Source organism: Leucoraja erinacea, chromosome 42 (assembly GCF_028641065.1).
Source record: "Leucoraja erinacea ecotype New England chromosome 42, Leri_hhj_1, whole genome shotgun sequence".
NCBI classification, from domain to species: domain Eukaryota; kingdom Metazoa; phylum Chordata; class Chondrichthyes; order Rajiformes; family Rajidae; genus Leucoraja; species Leucoraja erinaceus.
This window is the reverse complement of record NC_073418.1, coordinates 1,226,706-1,241,975: the sequence shown is the minus strand read 5'-3', so window position 1 is coordinate 1,241,975 and position 15,270 is coordinate 1,226,706. Positions and strand designations below refer to the sequence as shown.

The 15,270-nt window shown below is 40.8% G+C and overlaps 1 long non-coding RNA gene across 1 annotated transcript; it reads right to left on the bottom strand.

Annotated features, from left to right (window-relative positions):
- Nucleotides 1-10,074: 10,074 nt before the first annotated feature.
- Nucleotides 10,075-14,327, bottom strand: LOC129714806 (uncharacterized). The gene is made up of 4 exons (XR_008726394.1): nucleotides 14,291-14,327; nucleotides 12,354-12,410; nucleotides 11,777-11,797; nucleotides 10,075-10,881 (listed from the first exon to the last, which is right to left on the bottom strand). It is a non-coding gene; the product is annotated as an uncharacterized LOC129714806 (long non-coding RNA).
- Between the last annotated feature and the right edge of the window lie 943 nt (nucleotides 14,328-15,270).

Here is a 15,270-nt window from a genome sequence, read left to right as displayed (position 1 = left end):
TTCGGCCCAGCGAGGCTGCGTCGACCAGCGATTTCCACATGAACACTATCCTAAACACACAAGGGACAATCTACACTTATACCCAGTCATTTAATCTATACAACTATACCTCCTTGTTGTGTGGGAGGAAACCGGAGATCTCGGAGAAAACTCTCGCGGTCACGGGGAGAAAGTAGAACCGCCGTACAGACTGTAGTCATGATCGAACGCGAGTCTCTTGCCCTGCAAGCAATGTACAGCCCCTGACCCACTTAGGAAACCAGCACGGAAACCTCTGGAGCCTTTGCGCCCCACCCAAGGTTTCCGTGCGGTTCCCGGATGTTTTTCCAGTCTCCCTACCAGCTTTCACTACTTGCATCCTCTGGCAACCACCTGCAACCTCCGGGAACGCACGGGAACCTTGGGTAGGTCGCCAAGTCTCCAGAGGTTTCCGTTCAGGTTTCCTAAGTGGGGCAGGGGCATAAAGGAGCATCTCTATCGCTGTGCACCGTGCTAATCTCTGTAGCTATACTTGGGCTTTGAACATCTCGAAAACGATGGCACATGCAGTCCACAGTCAATCCTTGCAGCTGAATTGATATTTTGAGATTAAAACTAAACCATAAATAAACCAGCGAAAAAAAAACACACACAGTGAACAGGTTGGTGAATGGACGGCACACGCCAAAGGAAATGTAAGACATTCGAGTATGTTTACACATCAACCACTGTGAATATTTAAAGAAGTCTAAAGTATATTAAACAACGTGAGTTTCAGTGTTTGTTTTTAGGAGGTCTAGACCTTTTTGTGTGGGGGGAGGGGGGGGGGGGACCTACTTTTTAGGTCCCTACCTGGTCGGAGAGGCAGCTTTTCTCCGGGCTGCACCGTCGACCCGTCCTCGCGGCCTACCAGCGGGCCTGGAGCGACGTATTCCCGAGGGGACCGCCCAGCACCTCGGCTTCGGCGGCGGCACAGCGCTGGAGCGCTATCGCGGAGCGGGCGATGCCTTGCCTGGGTCGCCGCGCTGGAGCTCCGGTGAGCTGAAGACCGCCGATAAAAAACATCGCGGAGCTGCGGGTCTGCGGAGCGGGCAGCTGCGGGTGGCGGCGCTGACTTCAACATCTGGAGCCTGGGATCTCTCGATGAGATCGCCAGTGGTGGAGCTCCAACCGTCGCGTCCTTGTCGGCTTCCGAAGCGGTCATTCCAGGTGTCCCAAGCCGCCGAGAGGACTCTCCCGACGCCGGAGCACCATCTCCCGACGAGAACGGCCTGGAACATCGGGCCTCCGTAGAGGCAACTGTGGATGCCTGAATTGGCCCGACTAAGGGTGAACTGGGGATGGGGACTGGACATTGTGCCTTCCCCCATAATGGTAACCATTGTGCGGGGATGATTCTATGTTAAATATCTTTATTGTTCCGTTTCCAAGATGACTGCTGGAAGGGAGAGTGAACGCACGCGCGATTAGCTGCCGCTGCTCTCTCTTTGAATTGTGTCTTTGAATTGTGTATTGTTGATGTCTTTACTATTTATTTTTTTTTTTTTCTCGTTATTTTTTGTTTTGTTTCATTCCGCTTATATGCTTTGTATTCTGTTTACTAAATTTTGTAAGGTGTCCTTGAGAGTCTTGAAAGGCGCCCATAAATAAAACGTATTATTATTATTATTATTAGCATTTACTATAGTACCTGCATTTTTCTTTAAAAGTGCGTTTCCTTTTAAACCAAAATAAGCGTGGTAATCGTAGTAGTTCATCCTCTACACACTCAAGTACCTTTTGTGTTAAAGGATTTGAACGTTATTTCATCTTCTCGAACGTGTTGCTCTCCTACGTTATTTTGATCGCCATCTTCTGTTTCTGTGGTGATATATTGATCCGACGGTGCTGCCATTTCTCTGTCGACATAAACATGTGTTTTTGCCGTTATAAAGGAGATGTTATGGATCTCTTCATCGGTTTGCATTTTTTAGTGAAAAGGTGACACGATGACGCAGCGGTAGAATTGCTGCTTTCCAGCGCCAGAGACACCGTTTCCATCCTGACTACGGGTGTTTCCTGCACGGAGTTCGAACGTTCTCCCCGTGACACGCGTGCGGTTTCTTCGGGACGTGCAGTTTCCTCCTCCACTCCAAAGTCGTACACGTTGTTTGCCTAATTGGCTTGGTGTACTTGTGAACTGTCTATTGCGGGTGTAGCATAGCGTTATGCTCTTGTCCCACTTAGGAAACCTGAACGGAAACATCTGGAGACTGTGCGCCCCACCCAAGGTTTCCGTGCGGTTCCCGGGTGTTTTTGTCAGTCTCCGTACTTGCTTCCACTACCTGCAACCTCTGGCAACCACCTGCAACCTCCCGGAACCGCACGGGAACCTTGGGTGGGGTGCAAAGTCTCCAGAGGGTTCCGTTCAGGTTTCCTAAGTGGGACAGGGGCATTAGCTGGTCGGCGCAGAGCAGGTGGGCCAAAGGCCCCGTTTCTGCGCTGTATCCCAAAATTAAGCTAAGGTCAACTAAACTGCGCGAGAGGAATAAATGTTGTGGGTTTTTGTAGGACTAAATGGAAAGGGAAGTTTTATAGGCTATATTTTTAACATATGCTCTCGAAGCAAAGATACTGCAACACTGTTATTCCTCTTCTTTATCTTTAATAGGAAATTAATCAGTGGGCACATGCGTTGAAAATATAAACTCCCGCGGAGTAGAACAATTCCGCGAGAAAAATAATTCCGCAAAACAGCACTTAGTCTTACCAGAACAAAAGTGTAGGACAGCAAGATCGCTTACATAATGCATTGTATTTGTACCAACGTCAATCATCACGACTGTTTCAGCGGTAAGAATTATAAATGGAAAAGTAAATAAATATACCTCATTCTTCCAATGAACTTCGTTTGAAAATCGCGAGCAATCTGTACAATAGTGATTATATTCACAACTACAATTTAACACTCATGTCGGCCAACAAATTCCACTGAAGTGATTCATGAGACACGAATCCAATTTGCAACATATTTGATGTAAAAGATTCGCATTTTCCAGGAAGTAATGTATTAACTGTATCCAAGGACGAACGGTAACATTCATGGTCACTTCTTTTCTGTTGCAAATGGGGAACAGAAAGAACTAGAAATGCTGACACATTTCTTCTACTAATTGTCAATTAACATACGTTAAATCTAAGGATTTGATGTTGAAACATCGAAACATAGAAAATAGGTGCAGGAGGAGGCAATTTGGCTCTTCGAGCCAGCACCGCCATTCATTGTGTTATTGATCATCCATAATCAGTAATCCGTGCCCGCTTTCTCCTCATATCAATTGATTCCGCTAGCCTCCTGAGTAATCAACTATCTTTTAAATTCATCTAGTGATTTTGCTCTACTGCCTCCTGTGGCAGAGAATTCCCAACCCCCTGGGTTAGAACATGTTTCCCCGTCTCAGTTTTAAATGACCCCTTTATTCTTGGACTATGGCCCCTGGTTCTGGACTGCGCGAACATTGGGGACATTTTCCTGCATCTGGCTTGTCGGGTCCTTTTATAATTTTGTATGTTTCTGTAAGATCCCTTCTCATCCTCCTAAATTCCATTGAATACATGCTCATACATTCCAATCATTCATCATATGACAATCCGCCATCTCGGGGATTACCCTCGTGAACATACACTGCACTGCCTCAATAGCAAGAATGTTCTTGCTCAAATTAGGATAACAAAACTACAGGCAATACACCCGATGTGGTGTCACCAGAGTCTTGTACAACTGCAGAAGGACCTATTTACTGCTATACATACATCCTCTCATTATGAAGAGCAATATGCCATTAGCTTTCTTCACTGCCTGCTGTACCTGCATTTAGACATTCAATGACAGGTGCACGCGGACACCGAAGTCTCGTTCCCCTTTTCATAATCTGACACCATTGAGATCATTATCTGATTCCTTGTTCATGCCGCCAAAGTGGATAACCGCACATTCATCCATAATACACTGCATCTGCCATGCATCTGCCCAATCACTCAACCAGTCCAAATCATCCTGCAACGTCCCAGCATCCTCTTCGTAGTTTATACTACCCCCAGCTTTGTGCCATCTGCAAATTTGTTGGTTTTACTTTTAATTCCATCGTTTAAGTCATTAATATAAGTTGTCATTATTTGCGACGCCAACACAGAGCCATGCGGCACTCCACTCGGCACTGTATGCCATTTCTGACAGGGACCCGTTTACTCCTATCATTGCTTCCTTCAATTCTCTATCAATGTCAATGCCCTACCCCCAATACCATGCCTTGTGTGGGATCTTGTCAAAGAGTTTCTGAAAGTCCAGATGCACCATATCCACAGGCTCTCCTTCATCCATTTTACACATCTCATCCGCAACAAATTCCGGAAGAAGGTTATTCAAGCAGGATTTCCCCTCCATAAATCCATGCTGAATTGGTCCAATTCTTTACTGCTATCCAAATATACCGTTATTATTTCCTTTAAAAAAACTCCAGCATCATCCCCACCAACTGATATCAGCCTAACGGACTATAATGCATCGTTTTCTCTCTCGCTCCTTTCTTGAAAAGCGGGATAACATTAGCTACCCTCCAACCCACCGGAACTGATCCTGAATCTATGGAATATTGGAAAATGATTACCAATTCGTCAACGATTGCGAGAGCTGGGATGCAGACCTCAGGCCATGGGAATTCATCAGCCTTCAGTCACATCAGTCAACCCGTTGTTATTTCTTGCCTAATGCAAATTTATTTCCGTTCCCGTCTAGCACATCTGGGAGATTGTCTGTGTCTTCCTCAGTGAAGACAGAACCAAAGTACCTGGTCAACTCTTCTGTCATTAACTTGTTCCCCATAATTACTTCACCTCTTTCTGCCTTTAGGATACGCACATTGTCCTTACTATACTTCCTCTATTAACATACATGAATAAGCTTTTACAATCCTTCTTTATATTCTTGGCCAGCTTACTCTCGTACTTCATCTTTTCAACCCGCATTGCTCTTTTTGTTACCTTCTATTGCTCTTGAACGTTTCCCAATCCTCTGGCTTCCCGCTACTCTTAGTTATGTTATACACCTTTTATTTTAGTTTTATTCCAACCATCACCAATTTGCCTTGACAGCCACGGTTCCCTCACAGTCCCCCTTCTATCGTACTTCCTGTTTGGAATGATATGATCCTGCAACTTCTGGATTATGCCATTGCTGTTCCGCCGAAGAATATTAAAAATATTTACTTTATTTGTCGTTTTCGAAGTCTCTCCTGAAAGCCATTCTGTGCACTTGTTTGCTTTCTCCGAGGTCACGAACCTATTTGCAGATGATTCTGTGTGTTTTTCTCTACAGGCTGGGGTCTACACTCGGTAGACATCAGAATGTCGGCGGACACGTTGTTGCTGAAGTACAAACAGTTTACGGCAGCCGATAAAACGTCGCCAATTTCTTTCATGGAAACGAGCAGCTACAATTTACTAAGTTATTCTACTTGAATATACTGATGGTGTTGGTGGGTACTTTTGGTATTCATTAGGTGAAATACTTGTCATATGTTTTTAATATAACCATATAACCATATAACAATTACAGCACGGAAACAGGCCATCTCGGCCCTACACGTCCATGCCGAACAAACTTTTTTTTCCCCTTAGTCCCACCTGCCTGCACTCGTACCATAACCCTCCATTCCCTTCTCATCCATATGCCTATCCAATTTATTTTTAAATGATACCAATGAACCTGCCTCCACCACTTCCACTGGGAGCTCATTCCACACCGCCACCACTCTCTGCGTAAAGAAGTTCCCCCTCATATTACCCCTAAACTTCTGTCCCTTAATTCTGAAGTCATGTCCTCTTGTTTGAATCTTCCCTATTCTCAAAGGGAAAAGCTTGTCCACATCAACTCTGTCTATCCCTCTCATCATTTTAAAGACCTCTATCAGGTCCCCCCTTAACCTTCTGCGCTCCAGAGAATAAAGACCTAACTTATTCAACCTATCTCTGTAACTTAGTTGTTGAAACCCAGACAACATTCTAGTAAATCTCCTCTGTACTCTCTATTTTGTTGACATCCTTCCTATAATTTGGCGACCAAAATTGTACCCCATACTCCAGATTTGGTCTCACCAATGCCTTGTACAATTTTAACATTACATCCCAGCTTCTATACTCAATGCTCTGATTTATAAAGGCTAGCATACCAAAAGCTTTCTTTACCACCCTATCTATATGAGATTCCACCTTCAAGGAACTATGCACGGTTATACCCAGATCCCTCTGTTCAACTGTATTCTTCAATTCCCTACCATTTACCATGTACGCCCTATTTTGATTTGTCCTGCCAAGGTGTAGCACCTCACATTTATCAGCATTAAACTCCATCTGCCATCTTTCAGCCCATTTTTCTAAATGGCCTAAATCACTCTGTAGACTTTGGAAATCCTCTTCATTATCCACAACACCCCCTATCTTGGTATCATCTGCATACTTACTAATCCAATTTACCACACCTTCATCCAGATGATTGATGTACATGACAAACAACAAAGGACCCAACACAGATCCCTGAGGCACCCCACTAGTCACCTGCCTCCAACCCGATAAACAGCAATCCACCATTACCCTCTGGCTTCTCCCATTCAGCCGCTGTTGAATCCATCTTGCTATTCCTGCATTTATACCCAACAGTTGAACCTTCTTAACCAACCTTCCATGAGGAACCTTGTCAAAGGCCTTACTAAAGTCCATATAGACAACATCCACTGCTTTACCCTCGTCAATTTCCCTAGTAACCTCTTCAAAAAATTGAAGAAGATTAGTCAAACATGACCTTCCAGGCACAAATCCATGTTGACTGTTCCTAATCAGACCCTGTTTATCTAGATGCTTATATATATTGTCTCTAAGTATCTTTTCCATTAATTTGCCCACCACTGAAGTCAAACTAACAGGTCTATAATTGCTAGGTTTACTCTTAGAACCCTTTTTAAACAATGGAACAACATGCGCAGTACGCCAATCCTCGGGGACTATTCCCGTTTCTAATGACATTTGAAATATTTCTGTCATAGCCCCGGCTATTTCTACACTAACTTCCCTCAATGTCCTAGGGAATATCCTGTCAGGACCTGGAGACTTATCCACTTTTATATTTTTCAAAAGTGTCAGTACTTATTTTACTTTGAACCTCATAGTATCCATAGCTACTCTACTAGTTTCCCTTACCTCACATAATTCAATATCCTTCTCCTTGGTGAATACCGAAGAAAAAAAAAAATGTTCAATATCTCCCTCATCTCTTTTGGCTCTGCAGATAGCTGTCCACTCTGTCTCTCCAATGGACCAATTTTATCCCTCGTTATCCTTTTGCTATTAATATAGCTGTAGAAACCTTTTGGATTGACTTTCACCTTACTTGCCAAAGCAACCTCATATCTTCTTTTAGCTTTTCTAATTTCTTTCTTAAGATTCTTTTTACATTCCTTATACTCCTCAAGCACCTCATTTACTTCATGCTGCCTATAATTATTGTAGATCTCCCTCTTTTTCCGAACAAGATGTCCAATTTCCCTTGAAAACCAGGGCTCTTTCCAATTTTTACTGTTTCCTTTCAACCGAACAGGGACATAAAGATTCTGTACTCTTAAAATTTCCCCTTTAAATGTCCTCCATTTCTCTTCTACATCTTTCCCATAAAACAAAATGTCCCAGTTCACTCCTTTTAAAACATCTCGCATCGCATCAAAGTTAGCCTTTCTCCAATCAAAAATCTCAACCCTAGGTCCAGTTCTGACCCTCTCCATAATTATCTTGAAACTAATGGTATTGTGATCACTGGACCCGAAGTGCTCCCCAACGCATACCTCCGCCACCTGTCCCATCTCATTTCCTAACAGGAGGTCCAGCACTGCCCCTCCTCTAGTAGGTACCTCTATGTATTGCTGCAAAAAACTATCCTGCACACATTTTACAAACTCCAACCCATCCAGCCCATCCAGCCCATTATGCATTGATAATATTTATCAATGCATAAGCACACGCATTCGTTGGACGATTGGCAACTATGTGTTTGGTCACAGCGTTGCATTGGTAACTGGCCATTGCTGGGCAGATACATATGCGAAAGACCCTCGCTTTATCATTATCATCTTATTACCTTTCCAGTCAATTATTTAATCCAATGGTGTATCTATTCCATTTCCGACTTTACAAATAAGAAACTCGAAATAGACAGTGCAGATTAAGTCGCTGAACACGCCAGTTTTGATTTATTATATATAATTAATATATAGGGAGATTGAGTTCGGATCTCAGTTATTCCTGATCATCTTTCTGTCAAAGTAAAGGAGAAGACAGGAGATACAAGGAACTGCAGATGCTGGCGTATTGAGCAAAGAGGATGTTCTGGAGTAACTCAATGGGGCAGGCCGCATCTGTGGAGGAAATGACAGGTGACGTTTCGGGTTGCGATCTATGTCCAGACTCTAAATCTGGAGTAAACTGTATTAGAGTAATAACATACGGAGCGTCCTCAGCTGTCTTTTTTCTTGAGAATGATTGGTACTGTTCAGTATAAGATACCAGTTCATCGTGTCAATGAATAGAAGGAGCGTGTCGTCAGAAGGAGGTGGAGGCATGTTCTCTGGATGCTTTGCAGAGAGAGGTAGATAGGGCTCTTAAAAATAGCGGAGTCAGGGGATATGGGGAGAGGCAGGAACGGGGTACTGATTGGGGATGATCGGCCATGAATGGCGGTGCTGGCTCGAAGGGCTAAATAGCTTACTCCTGCACCTATTGTCTATTGTCTCTTGTCTATTGTCTCTCCCTGCATTTACATTTCACGCCTCTTTCAAATCTACTCTACTTATCAACATGCATTTTTCATCTTCACTTTTTAGTCATGGCGATGCAGTGTGGAAACAGGCATTCCGGCCCATTTTGTTCACACCGACCAACATGCCCCATCTACACTAGTCCCACTCACACGCGTGTTGTCCATATGCGTCTAAACCCGTCCTATCCATGTACGTGTCCAAATGTATCTTAAACATTAGGATAATCCCAGCCTTAACTACCTCCTCTGGCAGATCGTTCCATACACCCACACAGCTACCTCATAGATTCCTGTTAATTTCTGAAATATTGGTTATAAATGTCGTGCAAAAATGCTCCAAATAAGGCTCGGAATGCACCTGATAGTATCTAACACCCCAGAGCTTCCAGGGCCCGTAAGCGCATCCTGGACCACGGCCGCAAGGGGCTTCGCGCTCGTGGTTTGCGCTGTGCGCACACTATTTCACATACATTTACTGTACTCCTGTCATGCCACCCCCCTTTTTTCAAAAAGTTTCGTACGGGCCTGAATCCAGTATTTTTTTTTAAATCTTCGTTCTAACTGTTGTACTTCCGTATATCTTAACTGTACTCATGTATGTGATCTCATTGGAAAGCAGAAATATTTTTTACTGACATCGCGATATATGAAACAAGAATGAACAATAGCAAGCCGGTCACAACACCAACATCGTGCTATGCATTATGCCTCTTGGAATGGAGATATTTTTGATATTTCATGAGGTGAACGATTCTCTCTACTGGATATCGACATGGACTTGCACAACGCGGAAGCTCGCCAGGTCATATAAAGAATAGCAAGGTGGCGATTTGACTGTCTTGTTGGGTTGAGATTGGCGAGCGTGTACGCGTTGCGTGTTATTTTAACCACTGTTGAGTGTTGTTTAAAACCCCAACGTTAACAATTGTCCCCGTCTTGCTGCATTTAGACATGATTGCTTCGCATCCTGAGGAGGTGCAAACGAAATTGAACATTTTACAAAAATTACCGTGCATTCCTCATTATCTTTTATCAAATACGGGGCATTTGTGAAGCAGCTCAAGGCTGAAATCATCAACAAAGGCGACGAATAATTGGACTTGTTTCTCTTTGTAATGGACAAAATGAATCGATATATTACTGCATATATACCAATAATAAATTATTTGTACGGTGGAAATGTATTACGTTGAATAAACGTAAAGGCCAAAAAAAATGCGAGGGTACGTCATGTTATGGGTAAATATTTTTATTATTCTGCTCAGCCATTTCCCATACCACGGTTGACTGCTTAGTCGCTGTCTGTTTCTTTTAAGAGATCGTAAAACATAACATGATGTAAAACACGGATGGCAGCGTTTAGGCGCTTCCGAATAGTGGACCGCAAGGCAGTAACACATAATGCAAATAAATGCAATGTTGCAGGCAGGGGCTAACAATGCAAGAGGAGGCAAGTAGAGTAGGGTCTTAGTTAAACAGAAATGCACAGATCAATTCCAGAAATGACATTGATTTTGTTACACCAACGCTATGAATAATATGATTGTGTAATTGGTGGCACACACCTAAACATTGATTAAAATCCTTAAATTTAAAAACATGAATGAATTTAATGACAATACACGCAATTGTCTCCGATATACGCGCATTAAAGCATCATATATTTGAACCTGCGCCAATTGTGCCACCTCGTCATTAATTCAATTCAGGTAAATGAGCCTGAAAATTCCAATATACTTGGGGGCTTGAATCTTATGGCTAATATGTTGGAGAATGCATGTATCTGCATTCAAACACGAAAAATGCATTACCTTAACATATGCAGATTACTTATACCACGTTGTATTTTGTCAGCAATTTTAAAGGTTGGCATAGCGAATTTCATTTTTCAAATAATACCAATGCATATATCTCAGTTGATTATACATATTGCAGAAGCAATTTTCATAATTCAAGCAGGTAATTCCAAGGAGAAATCAAGACGCCGATTGGTCTTGTTTCTTTCCCTTTGCCTTTTTTCCGGAGACGTGCTTCAATTCAATATTCTGTCTTCTCACCGGGATCTGCGTATTTTGAGTTTAAAGAAGAGTATTAATCGGTTCTATCCTATTCCTGATGTCTGTGCCGTATTTCTCCTTCATAAACATAATTGTTAATTAGAATTTTGTAATCTGCTTGAATCATATTATTGTATAGAGAATGCAGCCGTTATAGAGAATAATCGTTAAGATGTACCATTCCTCAGCTGATGTTGCATGTTATTTACTGATGTTCGTTTAACCATTGTCTCCCTGAACCTCAGCTGTTGTAGGATAGATTAATATCTTCTACCACGCGGTGGTGAGGATGGAGTGGATTTCTTGTGAACTTGGCTTTGCCTTTATTTGGACACATCGTTCATAAAACAAAGAACCGAGATGTTATGCATGTTAAACGTCTTAACGCAAATAACTTGCTTTTTGACGCTGGGATTAGATCAACGAGGAGCGAGAGCAACTAACATCTGACCGCTAACACATTGTATATCTAGCACACTTCTATGGTTAATGTATGTTAGGGGGGACGTACTACAAATAGTTCCATGAGTAGGTATTCAATTAGCTTGTAACTTTGTGAGAAAAACGTTTTCACCCAGAGAGTTGTGAAATAGTCGGAATTTACTGCCACAGAGGGCAGTGGAGGCGAAGTCACTGGATGGATTTAAGAGAGAGTTAGATAGAGTTCTTGGGGCTGGTGAAATCAAGGGATATGGGGAGAAGGCAGGCACGGGTTATTGATTAGGGGCATTCATCCATGATCACAATGAATGGCGGTGCTGGCTCGAAGGGCCGAATTGCCTCCTCCTGCACCTATTTTCGACGTATATTCTATGTTTCTATCTAAGCATTTAGATATATCTACAAGAATCAGCTATATTTTTGAAAAATTCTGAATATTGGAATAATTTACAAAACTTACCTTTAGTTGGTTCGTCTTGTTCTGTAAAGGGGCATATATTTCGTTTTAATATAAACGAAAGTAGAAATATTCACACATAAAATGATAGAATGTTTCTCCCCGACACATTCCCGGTCATACTGCAAAGAAGCAAAACAGCAAAAATATGTTTCGATTGTAGTGCGTATTTTTTTGGTTAGTTTTCGTTAGTGTGAAATTGAAAAATTTGCAAGCAAGCAAAGCGAAACATAATCAAGAACATGCGCATACAACGAACAATATTGAATTAAATTACGTTATAAAAATAAAACCTATTTTTATTGAAACTATGCTGTCTACATCATCGTTTCCATTTGGAAGACAACGACGGACAGCTACAGATTAGGTTGTTACAACTAGTGCGTCTGGCTGAAGATAACCTCAAGTTCCCCGTCAAGTAGACTGAAGTGTGGTGCACGACAATCCAGTCAACCAATGCGTAGTACCCATACAATACACGTTAGTAGATAGTGAGTGTTATGCATCGTATTCTGAGGTGAACAGTGCTTCATAGCATGGAGTACGTACAGGCTCAGTAAATGCGTAAACCGTGCATTACCGTTCAATATATTCTCTTCTCTCGGAGAGCTTGGAGTCATCTTTCGGCCGACCACTTCTGCATCAAATAAAGATGTGACTGTTAATTATAGATACCCAGAAAAGGTCCGTTGGATACCTAGAAAAGTCGTGGAATATGTTGCTCCAGCGATTAAAAATATATGCCATTTTAAACGGAGCATGTTAAGATAATTTTCACAAAAAGTTATTTCTATCCTATCAGTTCACACTGCCAGTAGAGAAATGACGTTTCGAGAAAATTAGTCATTCATTCATTCAATCATTCATATATTATCATTCATCATTCATTCATTCAATCATTCATTCAATCATTCATTCATTCATCCATTCATTCATTCAATCATCATTCATTCATTCATTCATTCATTCAATCATTCAATCATACATTCATTCATTCATGCATAATCATCCATTCATTCATTCATACGTCATTCATTCATTCAATCATTCATTCATTCATTCATTCATTCATTCATCACATTCATTCATTAATTAATTTCATTCATTATTATTCATTCATTCAATCATTCATCCATCCATTCATTCATTCATCCATCCATCCATTCATTCATTCATTCATACATTCATTCATTCATCATTCATTCATTCATTCATTCAATCATCCATTCATTAATTAATTCATTCATTCATTGCATTAGTTCAATCATTCAATCATCCATTTATTCATTCATTAATTTCATTCATTCATCCATTCATTCATTCATTCATGCATTATTATACATTAATTCAATCATTCAATCATCCACTCATTCAATCATTCATTCATCCTCATTCTTCATTAAATCGTTCATTCAACCATTCATTCCTTCATTCAATCATTCATGCATTCAATCAATCATGCATTCATTCCTTCATTCAATCATTCATGCATTCAATCATTCATTCATTCAATCATTCATCATTCATACATACATTCAATCATCCATTCATGCATTCAATCATCCATTCATTCATTCATACATCCATTCATACATACATTCATTCATTCATGCATTCAATCAATCATTCATTCATTCATCATGCATTCAATCAATCATTCATGCATGCATTCATTCATACATTCAATCATTCAATCATTCAATCATTCATTCATACATCATTCATTCATTCATTCATCCATCATACATTCATTCAATCATTCAGTCATTCATTCATTCAATCATATATTCAGTCATTCAATCATCCATTCATTCAATCATTCGTTCATTCAATCATTCGTTCATTCAACCATTCATTCAATCCTTATTATTAATTAATTCATTCAACCATTCATTCAATCATTAATCAATTAATTAATCAATTAATTAATTAATTAATCAATTGATTCAATCATTCAACCATTCATTCATTCATTCATTCATACATTCACTCAATCATTCATTCATTCAATCATTCATGCATTCATTCATTCATTCATCATCATTCATTCATTCATTCATGCATGCAATCAGTCATACATTCAAATCATACATTCATTCATTCAGTCAAACATACATTCAATCATACATTCATTCATTCACGGGTATTGCTCAAACCGTCAGATTATCACGACCGTTGGGTACTATCGAAAACGTGTGCCGTCTTAGTTTACAACGGATTACCTTTAATAGTCACTGATTTGCTCGTTGTGTCAGCAATAATTCATTTAAATTATTATTTTACGCGAACAAAATATTTTACTGGTATTGATCGACTGCAGACCATATACCATTTGAATGATATTTGTGTCCAAGGTCGCATTATCCCTTTTCGATAGAGGTTTGATGGTTCACATTGCCAGTGCCAAATGACTATTAATTCGCCATGGACCCACACCAATTTAAACCTGGTAAGTAGTCGGGCGAGTTCATTATTACTGAGCATATAATACTGTACGCCAACGGTAGAGTATTTTACCTCGTTCCTTGTACCGCATCTTTATTTCTGTAGCAACGAGAATTGAACGGTTCAGAATATATTTGTCTGGAATAAGTGAAAAATTACCAGTTCCAAGGGGAATCGCGACTGCGTGCAGGGACTGTTCACAACCGTGCATACGTTCAGAGAATGTCGCTGCAAACATGCTTATGGAGGCGAATATACATTCCACCCTGCACTCAACACATGACCTGTTCTTTATAATGGAAAGAAGGAATCGAAGGACCGGCCAATTAACTGTAATCCAACTGAATGGATTTACGTTTGCATTCAACCGATCTCTTCAAATAATTTTATCCATTGTTTTTCTTTGTATATTAAAAGCAATATTGAATATGTCAATATTCCCATCCGTTTACATACACAAAACACTGAACGCATTGTAGACTTTGGAAGAGGGAGGTTGAATTTCGACAAACCTGTCTACATCGACAGGATGGCGGTGCAAAGTGTCAAACGCTTCAAATTCCTGGGCTTGCGTATCCCTAAATATTTGTTCTGGACGCAGCACATTGATGCAATCGTAAAGAAGGCGCAACAACGCCTCTACTTCCTTCGAGGTTTGAGGAGATTCGGCTAGTTAATGAATACACGCTTGGAAGTCTATGGGTTTACAGTAAAGAACATATTTACTGGTTGTATCAGGGACTGGTTCGGCAAGTTATAAATACGCTATTATTGGCATAACTGAGGCAAATCTCTTGAAAGAAGATCTCCTTCAGTAAAGAAGACGTAACTGAGGCTTTTCATTCGATAACATATAATCTTGTTCAGTGCGACTGCAAGTAACCACTGTGAATGTAGAAAATAAACCCTTGAGAAATGACGAGAATAATTATTTCTTCGTTAAACCTAAGGTGGATGTGTTTCGCGATGCTAGTCAATTAAAATATCCAACATGCATGATGAAAATAAACACGAGGTTTGGCGGGAAGTTAAAGCAATCTTACTTTTCCACA